The sequence below is a fragment of the Arachis ipaensis genome, chromosome B4, assembly GCF_059453495.1.
Source record: "Arachis ipaensis isolate K30076 ecotype BB chromosome B4, ASM5945349v1, whole genome shotgun sequence".
In the NCBI taxonomy this organism is placed as follows: Eukaryota; Viridiplantae; Streptophyta; class Magnoliopsida; order Fabales; family Fabaceae; genus Arachis; species Arachis ipaensis.
The window spans coordinates 70,500,436-70,520,511 of record NC_142439.1 but is presented as its reverse complement, the minus strand read 5'-3'; the positions used below and the strand labels follow the sequence as shown (position 1 = coordinate 70,520,511).

General features: G+C 40.3%; 1 non-coding gene across 1 annotated transcript; it reads left to right on the top strand.

Annotated features, from left to right (window-relative positions):
- The first annotated feature begins 18,366 nt into the window (after positions 1-18,366).
- On the top strand, positions 18,367-18,474 carry LOC148567853 (small nucleolar RNA R71). Its single transcript, XR_015883053.1, has one exon. It is a non-coding gene; the product is annotated as a small nucleolar RNA R71 (small nucleolar RNA).
- The last annotated feature ends 1,602 nt before the right edge of the window (positions 18,475-20,076 follow it).

The following is a 20,076-nucleotide window of genomic DNA, read 5'->3' as shown; positions in this document are numbered from 1 at the left end:
GCTACATCCCATCCTCTTTGTGAAAATGGTCCAATGCGCTGTCACTGTATGGCTAATCATCTGTCGGTTCTCGATCATACTGGAATAGGATTTACTATCCTTTTGCGTCTGTCCCTACGCCCAGCACTCGCGAGTTTGAAGCTCGTCACAGCCATCCCTTGCCAGATCCTACCCGGAATACCACAGACAAGGTTTAGACTTTCCGGATCTCGGGAATGGCCGTCCATGGATTCTAACTTATACCACGAAGATTCTAATATCTCGGACTCGGTCCCCTGTATTAGATATCTAAGAGATAGTGTTTCTATCTCATCTTCATGTAGAACGGAAGTGGTTGTCAGGCACGAGTTCATAGGTGAGAATGGTGATGAGCGTCACATAATCATCACATTCATCATGTTCTTGGGTGCAAATGAATATCTTAGAATAGAAATAAGCTTGAATTGAATGGAAAAACAATAGTACTTTGCATTAATTCATGAGGAACAGCAGAGCTCCACACCTTAATCTATGGTGTGTAGAAACTCTACCATTGAAAATACATAAGAACAAGGTCCAGGCATGGCCGAGAGGCCAGCCCCCATGATCTAAGAACTAAACGTTGATGTGCGGAAAACGATCCGACACAAACTCACCGGCAAGTGCACCGGGTCGCATCAAGTAATAATAACTCACGTGAGTGAGGTCGATCCCACAGGGATTGAAGGATTGAACAATTTTAGTTTAGTGGTTGATTTAGTCAAGTGAATCAAGATTTGGTTGAGAGATTTGTGATTTGCATAATTTAAATTGCATGGAAAATAAAGGGAATGGGTAATTCGCATGAAATTAAAGAGAACTGAAATTTAAAGTGCTGAATCTTAAAGAGCATGAAATTAAATAGCAGAAACTTAGAACGCAAGAAATGTAAATTGCAGAATCTTAGAGTGCAAGAAATGTAAATGGCTTGAATTGTAAAGGGAGTTGGGAATTGGATTTGCAGAAATTAAACAAGAAAGAGTTAAATTCAACACACAGAAGAGTGGAAGATGCCTTGGATTGAATCGGATCTAAAACAGAAATATAAAAGAGCTTGAAAGTAGTAAATAGAGAATGTAAAATGATAATTCAGATCTCAGGACCCAAGAGACTAGATAACCAAGTCTAGATCTCAATGCCTTCCTAGATCCAACAAGAACAATTGCAAAGGAAATGTAAATTGCAGAGAAAGTAGACGAAGAAGCAATTAACAGAAATTTAAATTCAATTGTGCAGTAAAGAAACAGAGAGGTCTCAGGATGAGATTGAAACAGAATTCCTTCAATTCTCCAACCCAAGATCCAAGACAATTGTAATTGAAATTGAAAGCAAGAAAACTAAGAGGAAGGGAATTCAATTCTCCTTCCCCGAGACTTAGAAATTAAAATTCACTCCACACCAAAAGATCTCCGAAAACTCTCTATCAAAACTAAAGGAAAAGCTCCCCAAAAACTTAAATCCTATGCTATTTATACACTTTCTTCAAATGGTCTTCAAGCCTTCAATTGGGCCTTTGCTCTTGATGGAATTGGGTTGATAGAGGCCTTGGTTGATTGCTCTTGGAGTTTGGAGAAGAACCGAAGTGAACCGGGTTTGGAATCATGTAAGCTTGAGTAAAAGTTTGAGTAAAAGTTTGAGGCAAACTTTTACTCAAACTTTTCATATCAGCCACCCTATCTTTGCTGCTACCAACGTTTGAGCCAAAGTTTGGGGTCAAACTTTTGCTCAAACGTTGGCTCCCCCTTGCACAATCATGGCGCCAACGTTTGCCAAAAAGTTTGAGGCAAACGTTGGCGCAAGCTTTTGCTCTCCAGGGTGTGTTGTTCATGGCGCCAACGTTTGCCAAAAAGTTTGAGACAAACGTTGGCGCAAACTTTTGCTCTCCAGGGTGTTGATTTGTGATGCCAAAAGTTTGCCAAAAAGTTTGAGGCAAACTTTTGCTCAAGCTTTTCGCCCAAAAGTTTGCCAAAAAGTTTGAGGCAAACTTTTGCTCAAGCTTTTTGCCCAAAAGTTTGCACAAAAGTTTGAGGCAAACTTTTGGTCAAGCTTTTTGCTCCCTGGTTCGTTTTCACTTATTCCAAAAGTTTGAGCTAAAGTTTGAGGCAAACTTTTACTCAAACTTTTTGTCCTCTCTTCCTCCTAGCCATTCCTTCTTGCTTCAACCTTTCTCCAAGCTTTCTTCACCTATCATTAATAAACCAAACACATCAAAGCTATGCTCAAAATCATGAGATATTCATTCTTTCATAATATGTGACAATTATAGCATAAAACCTCATGAAATTGCATTAATTCATCTATGGTTGATTAAATCAAAGGAAGCATGAAAATCTACCCAATTGGCTTGCTTATGGCTCAAGAAAGTGCATAAATCAATTGAAAATAAAAGAAAAAGGCTAGTGAAACTAGGCTAAGATGACTTGTCATCACAACACCAAACTTAAAGCTTGCTTGTCCCCAAGCAAGAAAAGATTTATTGAGAAGAAAGAATGAAATGGAAGAGGATGTTCATGCTAGTAGAGTGTTATTGGTAGTTCATGGGGTTTTATGTGGATATGTAAACACTCACTTCTTATTGACTCTTAAGCCTAGAAAGTCTCCTTCAAGCTTCAAGTAACATACTGCTATGACCTCTCATTATTCCTTTGTCCTTGGCTATTATTTTGTTCATAAGCTTTATTTGAGTGTCATGTGTAGCAAGTTCGTTTTCTTTTCTTTATACTTGACACATTATTCACTATAGACACTTGGCTCACATTCCTTCTTAAAACATTGATGCCCAGCACCTCTTTGGGCTACTAAATGCCTTGTAGTTAGGTTGCTCTTGATAGTGGACTTTCAGCTGATGATCCCGGGTTAGTTAACCCAAGTCACCGAGTGTTGACGCACTCCAAAGAACTTAGTAGTCCAAGCAGATCCTAATACAAAGACACCACAGGCATATATTCTAAGGTTCAAGCTATTGGTGTCCAGCTTTGTTTCTTTTTGTTTTCTTTTGTTCTGCCACTCTTTGGCTATTTCTTTTTCTCCCTTTTTTTTCTTTCTTTTTGTTTTTCTTTCTAACCAAGGATTTTTATTTGATTGAGATTCATAGACAGTAGGCCACTTTATACTTAGAAGGAAACACCCTAGTTCTTTTATTCACTAAAAGTGAGCTATTATACAATCACACACACATACCACCACTTACTTTTATTATACTTCTATCTAACAGAGAACTATCTCCCTTCACTTTCAAACATTTCTTTTATTGAATTAAAGATGCAGGGGACAAAACATGCTTTTTGTTCAGTGAAAGTAAACACACAAGCACACACATAGACTAGCTTACTTATTTTAAGAGTGATTCTACTTGTATTAAATGAACACTTTAACAAAACACAAATCAAAACATTTTTCAACAGCAAGAGTTAAGTGTAAATACAACCTATTGGTTTGCAGTTCCTTTGTCCTTCCTTCTGTTGTGCCCTTTTGAGTTATGATGCATAGTGTCTTCAAATGGTGGTGAATTCCCTGCACAATTCTCAAAAGTTGCTTGCTTCTCAAGCCCTTAGATGACCAGTTAGTATGCATGAATTGAGTGTGGCTTGTGGATTTAATTTGGTGTGGGAACACCACACTTAATTTCTTGCCACTTCTCTGGATACAGCAGGTTAACTCTAGGCAGAATCTTGTATCCTTGCTAAAGGTTATGATGTTAAGACTAAAAAGCAGTTAGGTGGTTGAATAATCTGTTTGATTGCTTGGAACTAGCAATGTGCAGGAAGTTAGAATGTGCTTTTGAATGAGGTTTTGGTGGAATACCAAACTTAGAATCCTCCATTCTCCCTTAAGTTGTTTTTGGTGTGCAACACCAAACTTAGCTCCTTGCAATACATATCAATTATTCAACATTTTTATTGAAAAAGCTATGAAAAGAAAACTACCTCAGGTTGGGTTGCCTCCCAACAAGCGCTCTTTTATTGTCACTAGCTTGACATTGGGGCTTTCTTTTATGGAGGTTGGTGCTTGTAGTGCCTCAACTTGTCTCCCCTGACTGTGATCCTCCTTTTTGTTCTCTGGTGTTCAATTTCAGCGTGCTCTAATGAGAGTATGTTGCTGACAGTGTAATAGTCATCAGTCTGTTGGCTTGTTCCCAGTGGTTGATATATCAGTTGCACTTTGTCACCTTTGGAAAGCCCCTCTGTTAGAATCTTCCTATTCTTCCAACCCCTTTTTGTTTTGTTCCTGCGTTTCATCCCCTTTTTTGTTGATCTTTCTTTTATGGCTGTAGACTTACCTTGGGAATTTCTCTCTTCAGTGGCTAATACTCCAATATCCTCTTGGACTTTTTCATCAGTTTGCACAATCTTTTGCCATGGGATGTTGCTGTGAATCACCTTGTCACTGTCTTCCTTTAACTGTGATTCTCCCTTGTCAATTTCCATATAGTCTTTCTTCTTATTACTAAACTGTGCTTCTGGTAATACCTTCAGAGTGACACTCTTATCATGCATTCTGAGAGTTAATTCTCCTTCCTCCACGTCTATGATAGCTCTAGCAGTGGCCAAGAATGGCCTTCCCAGTATAATAGAGTCACCATCATCCCCATCTGAATCTAGAACCACAAAATCTACAGGGTATATGAAATTGTCCACCTTGACCAGAAGGTTTTCAATCATACCCCTGGGGTATACCGTTGACTTATCTACTAGCTCTAGAGATATCTGTACCGGTTTAACTTCCTCTATATGCAACTTTTTCACCAAGGAGGATGGTATTAAGTTGATACTTGCTCCTAGATCGCACATTGCTTTAGTGATGGTTAATTCCCCAATGGTGCAAGGCAGCAAGAAGCTCCCTGGGTCCTCAAGCTTCGGAGGAAGCCCTTTTTGAATCAAGGCCCTGCATTCCTCAGTAAGCAGTATGGTTTCTTTCTCATCCCAACTTCTTTTCTTATTGATAAGCTCCTTCAAAAACTTGGCATACAGAGGCATTTGCTCAAGTGCTTCAGCCAAGGGAATATTGATCTCCAGCTTCTTGAGAGTCTCAAGGAACTTATGAAAATGTTGGTCCTTAGCCTCTTTGTTGAACTTTTGGGGATATGGCAGTGGAGGTGTGATGCTCTTTCCTACTTGCTGCTGTCCCTGAATCACTTCTTTTGAACTGTGTGACTGGTTATCCATCTCTTTGAGTTTCTCAGTGCTCTTGTTTGGCATCACAACTTGATTCTTGGCTTTATCTTCCTTTGTTTGCTCCTTATCTTCTATTGACCTTTTGCTGCTCTCTGCTTGCTTCTTTGTAGTGTCATTGTTGCTCATCAATGTTCTCCCACTCCTTAATTGTATTGCCTTGCATTCTTTCTTAGGATTTGGGATTGTGTCACTCGGCAGTGAGCTTGAAGGTCTCTCAACAGAAATCTGTTTGGAGATTTGCCCAATTTGCCTCTCTAGGCTCTTCAAGGAGGCTTCATGGTTCTTGGTTATCATTTCCTTGTGTTTCAACATTTTGTCTATCAAGGTCTCCAAGTTAGTGAGTCTTTGAGATTCAGGTGATACTTGAGGTGGGTTGTGAGATGTGGGTGGTGGATGGTAGGCATTTTGGTTGGTGGGTTGGTTATTGGATTGGTACTGGTTGGGGTTGGGGTAGTTGTTTTGAGGTTTTCTGTAGGGGTTCTGGTTAGTTTGCTGCTGGTTGTGGTTTTGGTTGCTTCTTGGGTTGTTTTGGTTTGAGTTCCTCTGCCATGGTTGTTGGTTTTGGGTGTGATTATCTCCCCATCTGAGGTTTGGGTGGTTCTTCCAGGATGGATTGTATGTATCACCATACACTTCATTTGGTCCTTGGTTGTGCATGTACTGTACTTGCTCTTGTTGTTGTTCTTCTTGAGTTTCTTCATTTTGCACCCATGTGGATGATGGTTGGCTTGTGTTAACTACTGCAACTTGGAGGCTATCAATCCTCTTGGACATTTGCTCAAATTATTGTTGAATTTGCTGCTGCATCATCTTGTTTTGAGCCAAGATTGAGTCCACTCCTTCTAGCTCCATTACTCCTCTCCTTTGTGATGGTTGGCAGTTTCTTTGATGAGCAAAGAAATATTGATTGTTGGCCACCTTGTCAATAAGATTTTGAGCTTCTTCTGCTGTTTTCATCAGTTGCAATGATCCTCCAGCTGAGTGGTCAAGTGATTCTTGAGCCTTTAGAGTGAGTCCTTCATAGAAGTTCTGTAGCTTGTCCCATTCAGTGAACATTTCTGGTGGACATTTCCTCAGCAGAGCCTTGTATCTCTCCCATGCTTCATACAGATTTTCAGCATCCAATTGTGTGAATGTTTGCACCAGTTTTCAGCATCAGTTTTCAGCCTGATGACTCTTTGAGGTGGATAGAATTTGGCTAGAAATTTAGTCACCAAATCATCCCAGCTAGTGATGCTTCCTTGAGGAAAAGTTTCAAGCCATTGTGCGGCTTGTCCCTTAATGAGAACGGGAACAGCAGAAGCTTGTAAGTCTCAGGATTCACGCCATTGGACTTGACAGTGTCACAAATCCTTAAGAAGGTAGATAGATGTTGATTTGGATCCTCCAATGGTCCTCCCCCAAACGAGCAGTTGTTTTGGACCAACTACAGAGTTGAGTTCTAGCACTCCCTTCTTTTGGTTCCTTTCTGAAGCATAGAAATGCTCGTTTTCAGCTACAGTCTCAATGACATCTATGGCCTCTTCAATGGTTTTCTTTTTGTTGAGTGAGCCTCCTGAAGAATGATCCATAGCCTTCTTTGCTTCATAGGATAGTCCCTCATAAACGATACGTAGTTGTATCCACTCATTGAACATTTCTGGTGGGCATCTTCTTGTCAGATATTTGAATCTCTCCCAGGCCTCATAGAGTGTTTCTCCATCTTATTGTCTGAAAGTTTGCACCTCCGCTTTCAGCCTATTGATTCTTTGTGGAGGGTAAAATCTTGGAAGGAATCTATTCACGACCTCCTCCCATGTAGTTAGGCTATCCTTGGGGAATGATTCCAACCACTTTGCTGCCTTATCTCTGAGTGAGAGAGGGAACAAGAGTAGTTTGTAGATGTCAGGATGTACCCCGTTGGACTTTACAGTATCACATATCCTCAAGAATGTGCTGAGATGTTGATTATGGTCTTCTTGGGCACTTCCTCCATATGAGCAATTATTCTGAACATGTGTGATGAGCTGAGGCTTCAGCTCAAAATTATTGGCATGAATTATTGGCTTTAGGATGCTGCTGCCATAATTTCCTGGGTTTGGGTTGATGTAGGAGCCTAACACTCTCCTTTCTTGCCCATCATGATTTACTGGGCCTTCTCTGGCATGGTTGTGAGCTTCTTCTTCATGGTGGTTCTCCATATACTCCTCCATGTTTGTTAAAAATACTCTTCCTCTTCTTCGGTTCCAATGACTCCCTTCCCTGTTGCTTCCCTCCTTAATCTAAGGAAGGTCCTCTCAGGTTCAGAATCAAAGGAAGTTGAAGCCCCGCTTCTCCTACCTGTCATACAACCAACAAGGCAAAAAGCAAGAAAGAAAATGAATGAAGAAATTACTCTTGTTAGAGTGGTTGTTAGTGTGAGTGGTGAAATTAATCAAACAGTTAGAAGAGTGAAAATACGGATGACGAATAAAAGTAATTAAAGAAGAAAAAAATAGAACTCAAAATAAAAATTAATAAAAAAATAAAAGGTGCTAAATAAAATAAACTAAAATAACAAGGAATTTAAATTGCTTAATCTAGCTCTCCAATCAATTTAATCACTGTCAAATTTAAGCCAATCCCTGGCAATGGTGCCATAAAACTTGATGAATCTAATTCACACCCCCATTCAAAATTGGTGAATTAGTTCTTTTGGCATGCGCACCAAAGTTATCGTCAAGTAATAACCCACAGTAGAGTGGGATCGTATCCACAAAGATTGGCAAATTCGAGCAGTTTTAATTAATTGATGAATTAGTCAAGCGGATCAATAGGATTGTGAAGTGCAGAATTGTAAATGACATAAATGTAATGACTAGAATATAAAGAAAAGCAATAAAGTGCAGAAATATAAATGACAGAATGTAAAGTACAGAATCATAAATGACTTGAATGTAAATGGGAATGGGGAATTGCTGAATGTAAAATTAAGCTGTAAAGAAATGGATAGATAAGAATGGGGAAATTCATTGAGATTGGGAGATGTTGTCTCTTTGGATCAAATCTAGCTTATATCCTCTTCAATCATGCAACTCATTGACCTCTTGGCAATCATGATTGATTGAGCCCCAATCCCTTGGTGACTCAATCTCTCAGATCTTGATCAATAGCCAATTCCTTGGTCTAATTGCTCATGAAGAGAGATAGGCTTGGTCCCTGATTATACCACACACCATTATAGGTCCAGGTAGAGGGAGGATTATATGTCATATATCCAAACACCAAAACCCAGATTTTACTCAAGTGTGAGAAGGGATTTCAAGCATGGTTTCATGTTTCCTTTCCCAAGGTTCCCATGAAACCCAATTGCATTCAATCTCTTTCCCAAGATAATTGAATGCTAAGAATTAAGAACAAAATTCCCTCTAGCAAATCAAAGAGAAGATGAAGAGAAGAAGAATTTCACTATTATCAATCCATCAAGTACAACAGAGCTCCCTCTCTCAATGAGAGGGAAGTTAGCTACTCATAGCTCAAAAAGTACTCAAAAGTGAAGTGTCAAAGTTGATCTAAAACTGACTGCTTAACCCCCTCTTCAGTACTCCTTAGGGGTATTTATACTACTCCTAGTAAAATAAAAGAATTACAAAAGTGAAAAAGGAAAATTACACTTTGGAGGGAAAAGAAAACACTCAATAAGCGTGACTTCCCAGCTGGCGTGTGGCTGGCGCTTTACTGGCATGTCATGTGCCCTTCATTTTTAGCTTGGCATGCCACGCCCAATCCTTCAAGTGGCACACTCATCTCGCTATCAACTTTGGCGTGCCACGCCTTCGAACTCAAGTGGCACGCCCCTTGCCTTTTTCCACCTTTCTTTGCCTTTGGAAACTTGAAATGGCGTGCCAAACCCAGGTCTGGCGTGCCACGCCCTTGCTCTATGCTTGGCTAAGCTTCTCTGGAAAGTTGCACTAGCGTGGCACACCCAGGGTCTGGCGTGCCACGCCCCTTTTGTGAGTGAGTGGTTCCTCTGTTTGGCGTGCCACGACACGAACTCAAGTGGCACGCCCCAATGCTTCCTTGCTCTCTGAATGACACTGGCGTGCCACGCCTGGTGTTCAAGTGGCATGCCCAAGTGAAGAAAAGTGAGTGGCGTGCCACGCCTTCGATATCAAGTGGCACGCCCCATGTAATTGGCCTCCTTTATCCTCTCTGGAAACTTATACCAGCGTGCCACGCCTAAAGGCTGGCGTGCCATGCCCATGATCTTGTCTTGGTTCAAGTAGTTGGCGTGCCACGCCTTTGATACCAAGTGGCACACCTAGTCTTTGCTTTTGGTCCTTTGTGCATTGGCGTGCCACGCCTGGTTGCTCAAGTGGCACGCCCAAGTGAGATTGAGGAGTTGGCGTGCCACGCCTTCGTCTTCAAGTGGCACGCCCAGTCTTCAATTGCCTTCAGCCCCTTCTCTGGATTATTGTACCAGCGTGCCACGCCATGCTGTTCAAGTGGCACGCCCATGGATTTGTGAACTCTTCAAGCTTGGCGTGCCACGCCTGGGTTCTCAAGTGGCACGCCCAAGTGGCTTCTTGGATCTGGTGTGCCACGCCTTCGACACCAAGTGGCACGCCATAGTGGAGGTTCTTCTTGGAATGGTGAATTGGTGTGCCACGCCCCTTTGCTCAAGTGGCACGCCCATAGTAGTTGGTGGGTTAGGCGTGCCACGCCTAATCTGGCGTGCCACGCCCCTTTTGTGTCCTCCATTGTAGCTCTCTGGAAAAATGTATTAGCGTGCCATGCCCAGTCCCTGGCGTGCCATGCCCTCATGCATGCTTGGACTTCTTCTATGGACTTTAGTACTGGCGTGCCACACCTAGCTCCTGGTGTGCCACGCCAGTGCATTTTCGTGGCATTTTCTCACAAGTGTCACGCTAGTTTCACACGCGCAGCTTCTTGTTTGTCTTCTACCCATTTTTGATGCCTTTTTCACCTGAAATTCAGCACAACTCATCTCAAAGTAGTGTACCATAATATTCATCAAATAATGCATGAATTGTACTGTTCAAATGAGATTTATGCTCTTTTATGGTCTTATTTATGCAAGAAAGAAGGGTAGATGATGCAAGTCATCACAACACCAAACTTAAGCTTTGCTTGTCCCAAGCAAATCAATGTGAGTAAGCCTTTATAACTTGAGGCTTGGCTTGGAGTGATTGCAATACAACTAAGAGTAAGACTAAGTGTTCAACACATGTATGAATATTTTAATGTCATGGAAAACTCTTGGATCCTTGAGGGTTCTTTCAGGTATAGGCTTTAGGGGTCCTTTCTATTGATTATCACCTTGAAGTAGTAAGGATTGTTTTGCTTTCTTGACCACGACTCTAGGTGTTTTGTCTCAAGACAACCCTTTAATTAGGCTTTCAATTAGCACTCCCAAACCATTTGGTTTTAGGATACTAGGTGTTGAGACACCCCTAAGAATTTACTTGCCCAGGTCTCTTCTTGACACATCTTCACCACAAGCATCTACTAAGATCTTTAGTTCTTTTTGAGCTTTTTAATGTTTTTTTTTTCTATCCCAGTAGTTGATGCTCAGAGCCTTGGGCCTTTATTGCTTACTACCTCTTGGTTCTATGGATATTCATGGAACACCCTTTAACCTTCCCTTGTTATACCCTCTAGGACTAGTTGCTTTCCATGACTCAATTTCTTTTTTATTTCATCCATGGTTCTACACTTAGTTTCTTATTTCTTAGTTTGTTTGATAATCTCTATTGGCCTTGGTCTCTCTTGATGTTTTTGCACAACTCACAGTGACTCTTATGGAGACAAGCTCTACTTTTACTTATATTGAAATGAAGACTTGAAATACATGGCATTTTCTTTCTTGTAAAAAAAACTCATAAAGACTTCAAACAGGAATTAAAAATAAGCATAAAACATAAACTATCCTAGCATGATTATTTATTCAAAAAGTAAATAAAGCAAAAGCTTAAACAAGATTTCAGAATTTAGAAAATGTCAACCATGGGACTCAACAACCTGGAGCAGCTTCATCTTTAGTTCATTAGCCCCTTCCCTTTGTCCTTCTTCTTGGAGGGGGAGGAGCCACCTTCATCTGGCTTGGAGGACCCTTCTTGTGCTTTGGCATCCTTGGGCTTCCAAAATCCTAGCCTCCTCATGTAAGAATTTACATTCTCCTTGTGTTGGTATGCTATTTCTTCTTGCCTTGAGCAGAGTTCCTCCAATTTTTGCATATAGGTGGGGTAATTGGGGTTCATGTTAGCTACTGCATCGCATAGGTAGCTCAACTTTGTTTGTGCATAGCAATCATATTCCCCTCTGGCTACAGTCCTTGCTTCATAAAGGTGTCTGAATTCAGCAAGACTCTCCATTTGTTGTAATTGTCGTCTCAGAATCATTCTTAAGCTGCCTTGCATCTCTCCCCAGTTAATTTGATCTTGCTGCTCCTTGAGGTTCTCAAAACCCCCTTGGAGTTGTTGAATGTTTTGGTTAATTTGGCTCCATTGTTGTTATTGAGTTTCTTTGAGTTGATTGACATCTTCTCTCAGGTGGTGTAGGTCTCCCTTCGTTTGGTGTACATCTCCTTGCAATTGTTCCCAGTTGAATCCCTCTGGAAAAGATGGGGAATGCCAACCTTGTGTTGTCACTGGTGCTTTTCTGCACTTTGTTGATGTTGTTGGCAATCATCTCCCCCACGTTGATATTCTCTCCTTTCATGATGCTGTAGATGAGCACAGCTCTCTCCTTGGTCACCTCTGAAGTGTTGGATGTGGGGACTAGGGACCTCCTCACAAATTCTAGCCACCCTCTAGCTTGGGGGCTCAAATCTCTTCTCCTCAATTGATTTGGTATCCCATCCTTATCATTTATCCAATGCACATGCATTACACAAATTTCATTCAGGATCTCCTCAAACCCAGGGTCTTGCTGCTTCATTCTTACTTCATAGCTCCGAGTGGAGTTTGTCCTCTTCACGATTAGCATTCTTTCTATGCTAGAGGGGCTGTAGTCGATGGACTTCCCCCTGACATAGCTAATGTAGCCATATTGTTGCCCTGGTTGAGGTACTGCGTTAGCATAGAATTCCCTCACCAAGCTCTCTATCACTTTCCTTGGTGGGTTGCATAGAAGTCACCAACCCCTGTTGTTGATCTCAATGTTGATTTCAATATGCTTATTGGTACATAAAATTCCGATAATCAACAATGGCGCCAAAGACTTGGTGCTCTCAAACGTGAATCACACTTTGTCATAACTTCGCACAACTAACCAGCAAGTGCACTGGGTCGTCCAAGTAATAAACCTTACGTGAGTAAGAGTCGATCCCACGGAGATTGTCAGCTTGAAGTAAGCTATGGTCACGTTGTAAATCTCAGTCAGGCGGATTCAAATGGTTATGGTGAATTGACAATAAAAACATAAATAAAATATAAACTAAGATAAAGATACTTATGTAATTCATTGGTGAAAATTTCAGATAAGCGTATAGCGAAGCTTTCGTTCCTCCTGAACCTCTGCTTTCCTACTGTCTTCATCCAATCATTCCTACTCCCTTCCATGGCAAGCTGTATGTAGGGTATCACCGTTTTCAATGGCTACATCCCATCTGGTGCGCAGAAATTGTGATTACACTTTGATTATGTAAAATTCATCGCTCTTTCTTTCCCTGGTAATGGCGCCAAAAACATGATGCCAATACCATGGTTCACAACTTCGCACAACTAACCAGCAAGTGCACTGGGTCGTCCAAGTAATACCCTACGTGAGTAAGGGTCGAATCCCACGGAGATTGTTTGTATGAAGCAAGCTATGGTCACCTTGTAAATCTCAGTCAGGCGGATATAAAATAGTAATGGAGTTTTCGAAAATAATTAATAAAATGGGGATAGAAATACTTATGTAATTCATTGGTGAGAATTTCAGGTAAGCGAATAGAGATGCTTTCGTTCCTCTGAACCTCTGCTTTCCTGCTATCTTCATCCAATCAGTCTTACTCCTTTCCATGGCTGGCTTTATGTGATACATCACCATTGTCAATGGCTACTTTCGGTCTTCTCTCGGGAAAATGATCCAAATGCCCTGTCACGGCACGGCTAATCGTCTGGAGGCATCACCATTGTCAATGGTTTCATCTTATCCTCTCAGTGAAAATGGTCAACGCACCCTGTCACGGCACGGCTATTCATCTGTCGGTTCTCGATCCTACTGGAATAGGATATACTATCCTTTTGTGTCTGTCACTATGCCCAGCAATCGCGAGTTTGAAGCTCGTCACTGTCATTCAATCATTGAATCCTACTCGGAATACCACAGACAAGGTTTAGACTTTCCGGATTCTCTTGAATGCCGCTATCATTCTAGCTTACACCACGAAGATTCTGATTAAGAGATCTAAGAGATACTCATTCAATCTAATATAGAACGGAAGTGGTTGTCAGGCACGCGTTCATAGGGAATGATGATGATTGTCACGTTCATCACATTCAGGTTGAAGTGCGAATGAATATCTTAGAAGCGAAATAGGGTGAATTGAATAGAAAACAGTAGTACTTTGCATTAATCTTTGAGGAACAGCAGAGCTCCACACCTTAATCTATGGAGTGTAGAAACTCTACCGTTGAAAATACATAAGTGATAATGGAGTTCATTGGTCTCGGCCCCAGAGGGGAACCGAAGTAACCAAGACTACGAATACAATGATAAAAAGTTCTATTTATAATAAACTAGCTACTAGAGTTTACAGAAGTAAGTAATTGATGCATAAATCCACTTCCGGGGCCCACTTGGTGTGTGCTTGGGCTGAGCCTTAACTTTCCACGTGCAGAGGCCATTTGTGGAGTTGAACGCCAGGTTTTGATCCATTTCTGGCGTTCAACTCTGGTTTTTGATCCATTTCTGGCGTTGAACTCCAGAATTGGGTAGAGAGCTGGCGTTGAACGCCAGTTTGCGTTGTCTAAACTTGGGCAAAGTATGGACTATTATATATTGCTGGAAAGCCCTGGATGTCTGCTTTTCAACGCAATTAGAAGCGCGCCATGATGAGTTCTGTAGCTCCAGAAAATCCATTTTGAGTGCAGGGAGGTCAGAATCCAACAGCATGAGTAGTCCTTCTTCAACCTCTGAATCTGATTTTTGCTCAAGTCCCTCAATTTCAGCCATAAAGTACCTGAAATCACAGAAAAACACACAAACTCATAGTAAAGTCCAGAAATGTGAATTTAACATAAAAACAAATGAATACATCCCTAAAATTAACTAGATTCTACTAAAAACATGTTAAAAACAATGTCAAAAAGCGTATAAATTATCCGCTCATCACAACACCAAACTTAAATTGTTGCTTGTCCCCAAGCAACTGAAAATCAAATAGGATAAAAAGAAGAGAATATACTATAAATTCCAAACTATCAATGAAACAGAGCTTCAATCATATGAGCGGGACTTATAGCTTTTTGCCTCTTGAATAGTTTTGGCATCTCACTTTATCCGTTGAAGTTCAGAATGATTGGCATCTATAGGAACTCAGAGTTCAGATAGTGTTATTGATTCTCCTAGTTCAGTATGATGATTCTTGAACACAGCTATTTTATGAGTCTTGGCCGTGGCCCTAAGCACTTTGTTTTCCAGTATTACCACCGGATACATAAATGCCACAGACACATAATTGGGTGAACCTTTTCAGATTGTGACTCAGCTTTGCTAAAGTCCCCAATTAGAGGTGTCCAGGGTTCTTAAGCACACTCTTTTTTTTTTGTTTTTGCTTTGGACATTGACTTTAACCACTCAGTCTCAAGTTTTCACTTGACACCTTCACGCCACAAGCACATGGGTAGGGACAGCTTGGTTTAGCCGCTTAGGCCAGGATTTTATTCCTTTAGGCCCTCCTATCCACTGATGCTCAAAGCCTTGGGATCCTTTTTATTTGCCCTTGCCTTTTGGTTTTAAGGGTTATTGGCTTTTTGCTCTTGCCTCTTGGTTTTAAGAGCTTTTGGCTTTTTCTGCTTGCTTTTTCTTTCTATTTTTTTTTCTTTGCCTATTTTTTTTTCTGCAAGCTTTGTTCTTTGCTGCTTTTTCTTGCTTCAAGAATCATTTTTATGATTTTTCAAATTATCAATAAACATGTCTCCTAGTCATCATTCTTTCAAGAGCCAACATTTTTTAACATTCTTAAACAACAACTTCAAAAGACATATGCACTGTTCAAGCATACATTCAAAAAACAAGAAGCATTGTCACCACATCAATATAATTAAGCTAAGTTCAAGGATAAATTCAAAACTCATGTACTTCTTGTTCTTTTGAATTAAAACAGTTTTCATTTAAGAGAGGTGATGGATTCATAGGACATTCATAACTTTAAGACATGGTTACTAACTACTAATGATCATGTAATGAAGACACAAACATAGATAAGCACATAACATAGAAAATGAAAAGCAGAAGAAATAAGAACAAGGAATGAATCCACCTTAGTGATGGTGGCGTTTCCTTCTTGAGGAACCAATGATGTCCTTGAGCTCTTCTATGTCTCTTCCTTGTCTTTGTTGCTCCTCCCTCATTGCTTTTTGATCTTCTCTTATTTCATGAAGGATGATGGAGTGCTCTTGATGTTCCACCCTTAGTTGTCCCATATTGGAACTCAATTCTCCTAGGGAGGTGTTGATTTGCTCCTAATATTTATGTGGAGGGAAGTGCATCCCCTGAGGTATCTCAGGGATCTCTTGATTTGCAGCCACATGTTCTACCACTGAGCTATAGACCATTGAGATGAATCTTTCCATCTCCCATGACTCGGAGGTGGAAGCCTTTGTCTTCCCTTCCCCTCTTTTAGAGGTTTAGGTGCCATCAATGGTAATGGAAAAACAAAAAGCTTATGCTTTTACCATACCAAACTTAGAATGTTGCTCGCCCTCGAGCAAAAGAAGAAAGAATAGAAGAAGAAGAAGATATGGAGGAGATGGAGGGATGTGTGTATGGATGTGAGTGGTAAATGGAGAACAGAAGGGATGATCATGAATGGAGAGAGAGAGGGTGAGTTGGGTGGGGATCCTGTGGGATTCACAGATCCTGAGATGATCCTGTGGTGTCCACAGATCCTGAGGTGTCAAGGATTTGCATCCCTGCACCAATTAGGCATGTAAAATGCCTTTGCACACAACTCTGGGCGTTCAGCGCCAGGTTGGTGCCCATTTTGGGCGTTCAACGCCCATTTGTTGCCATTTCTGGCGTTGAACGCCAGAACCATGCTTGTTCTGGGCGTTCAGCGCCAGAACCATGCTCTCTTCTGGCGTTGAACGCCAGGCAGGTGCTTCCTCCAGGGTGTGATTTTTCTTCTGCTGTTTTTGATTCCGTTTCCAATTTTTATATTTATTTTGTGACTCCACATGATCATGAACCTAAGAAAACATGAAAAACAAAAATATAGTTAGATAAATAAACATTGGGTTGCCTCCCAACAAGCGCTTCTTTAATGTCAATAGCTTGACAGTGGGCTCTCATGGAGCCTCACAGATGTTCAGAGCGTGGTTGAGACTCTCCAACACCAAACTTAGAGTTTGGATATGGGAGTTCAACACCAAACTTAGAGTTTGGTTGTGGCCTCCCAACACCAAACTTAGAGTCTGACTGTGGGGGCTTTGGTTGACTCTGCTTTGAGAGAAGCTTTTTCTGTTTCCTCTCCATGGATGCAGAGAGAGATCCTTGAGTTGTAAACACAAGGTTGCCCTCATTCAATTGAAGGATTAATTCTCCTCTGTCCACATCAATCACAGCTCTTGCTGTGGCTAGGAAAGGTCTTCCTAGGATGATGGATTTATCCTCTTCCTTTCCAGTATCCAGGACTATGAAATCAGCAGGGATGTAAAGGCCTTCAACCTTTACTAACACGTCCTCTACTTGTCCATAAGCCTGTTTTCTTGAATTGCCTGCCATCTCTAATGAGATTTTAGCAGCTTGCACCCTATAGATTCCCAGTTTCTCTGTTATAGAGAGGGGCATGAGGTTTATTCCTGAACCAAGGTCACACAGAGCCTTAAAGATCATGGTGCCTATGGTACAAGGTATTATGAACTTTCCAGGATCCTGTCTCTTCTGAGGCAATGTCAGTTGATCCAGATCACTTAGTTCATTGGTGAACAAGGGAGGTTCATCTTCCCAAGTTTCAATACCAAATAATTTGGCATTCAGCTTCATGATTGCACCAAGAAACTTGGTAGTTTGCTCTTCAGTAACATCCTCATTCTCTTCAGAAGAGGAATACTCATCAGAGCTCATGAAGGGCATAAAGAGGTTCAATGGAATCTCTATGGTCTCTAGATGAGTCTCAGAGTCCTTTGGTTCCTCAGAGGGAAGCTCCTTATTGATCACTGGACGTCCCAGGAGGTCTTCCTCCTTGGGATTCACGTCCTCTCCTTCCCTTACAGGTTCGGCCATGGTGCTTATGTCAATGGCCTTGCACTCTCCTTTTGGGTTCTCTTCTGTATTGCTTGGGAGAGTACTAGGAGGGATTTCAGTGATCCTCTTACTCAGCTGGCCCACTTGTGCTTCCAAATTTCTAATGGAGGACCTTGTTTTATTTATGAAACTTACAGTGGCCTTGGACAGATCAGAGACTAAGCTTGCCAAATTAGAGGTATTTTGTTCAGAATTCTCTGTCTGTTGCTGAGTGGATGATGGAAAAAGGCTTGCTATTGCTAAACCTGTTTCTTCCACCATTATTAAAGCCTTGTTGAGGCTTTTGATCGTTCCATGAGAAATTTGAATGATTTCTCCATGATGAGTTATAGGTGTTTCCATAAGGTTCACCTAAGTAATTCACCTCTGCTATTGCAAGGTTCTCAGGATCATAAGCTTCTTGTTCAGGAGAAGCCTCTTGAGTACTGTTGGATGCAGCTTGCATTCCATTCAGACTCTGAGAAATCATATTGACTTGCTGAGTCAATATTTTGTTTTGAGCCAATATGGCATTCAGAGTATCAACTTCAAGAACTCCCTTCTTCATAGGCGTCCCATTACTCACAGGATTCCTCTCAGAAGTATACATAAACTGGTTATTAGCAACCATGTCAATGAGTTCTTGGGCTTCTGCAGGCATTTTCTTTAGGTGAATGGATCCACCTGCAGAAGTATCCAATGACATCTTAGCTAAGTCAGACAGACCATCATAGAATATGTTCAGGATGGTCCATTCTGAAAGCATGTCAGAAGGACACTTTTTGGTCAGTCCTTTGTATCTCTCCCAAGCTTCATAGAGGGATTCACCTTCCTTCTGTCTCAAGGTTTGAACATCCACTCTAAGCTTGCTCAGCTTTTGAGGAGGAAAGAACTTGGCTAAGAAAGCCTTGACCAGCTTATCCCAAGAGTTCAGGCTGTCTTTAGGTTGAGAATCCAACCATATTCTAGCTCTGTCTCTTACAAAAAAAGGGAAAAGCACGAGCCTGTAGACTTCAGGATCTACTCCATTAGTCTTAACAGTATCACATATCTGCAAGAATTCAGTTAAGAACTGAAAAGGATCTTCAGATGGAAGTCCATGAAACTTGCAGTTCTGCTGCATCAAAGAAACTAGCTGAGGTTTCAGCTCAAAGTTGTTTGCTCCAATGGCAGGAATGGAGATGCTTCTTCCATGTAAATTGGAATTAGGTGCAGTAAAGTCACCAAGCATTCTTCTTGCATTATTATTATTTTCAGCTGCCATCTCCTTTTCCTGTTTGATAATTTCTGACAGGTGCTTACTGGTTTGTTGTAATTCAGCTTCTCTTAGTTTCCTCTTCAGAGTCCTTTCAGGTTCTGGATCTGCTTCAACAAGAATATTCTTGTCCTTGCTCCTGCTCATATGACAAAGAAGAGGGCACAGAAAAATAATAATAATAGAGATCCTCTCTTTTTTTTTTGTGAGTGAGGAGAGATGTTAGTAGATGAATAAACAAATAGAATAAGATGATAGAGGGAGAGGATTTTCGAAAATTATTTTTGAAAAAGAGTTAGTGATTTTTGAAAATAGTTTTTGAAAAAGGTTAGTAGTTTTTCAAAAATTCAAATAAAAAATAAAATAATTAGTTTAAAAAGAAATTTTGAAAAAGAGGGAAGATATTTTCAAAAATTAGAGAGAGAGAGTTAGTTAGGTAGTTGAAACAAATTTGAAAATCAATTTTGAAAAGATAAGAAGTTAGGAAGTTAGAAAAGATATTTTGAAATCAAATTTTTGAAAAAGATAAGATAAGAAGATATTTTTGAAATTAGTTTTTGAAAAAGATTTGATTTTTAAAATCACAATTAATGACTTGATTCACAAGAAATCACAAGATATGATTCTAGAACTCAAAGTTTGAATCGTTCTTAACAAGCAAGTAACAAACTTGAAATTTTTGAATCAAAACATTAATTGATGATGTTATTTTCGAAAATTATGAGATAAAATAAGAAAAAGATTTTTGAAAAATATTTTTGGAATTTTCGAAAATAACTAAGAAATTTGAAAAAGATTTGATTTTTGAAAAAGATTTTGAAAAAGATAAGATTTTCAAATTGAAAATTTGATTTGACTCATGAGAAACAACTTGATTTTTAAAAATTTTTGAAAAAGTCAATCCAAATTTTCGAATTTGATGAGAGAAAAAGGGAAAGATATTTTTTGATTTTTGAATTTTTATGATGAGAGAGAAAAACAAGAAAAAGGATGCAATGCATGAGAATTTTGGATCAAAACAATGAATGCATGCAAGTATGCTATGAATGTCAAGACGAACACCAAGAACACGATGAAGATCATGATGAACAACATCAAGAACATATTTTTGAAAAATTTTTAATGCAAAGAAAACATGCAAGACACCAAACTTAGAATTCTTTAATGCTTAGACACTAAGAATTCAAGAATGCATATGAAAAACAAGAAAAGACA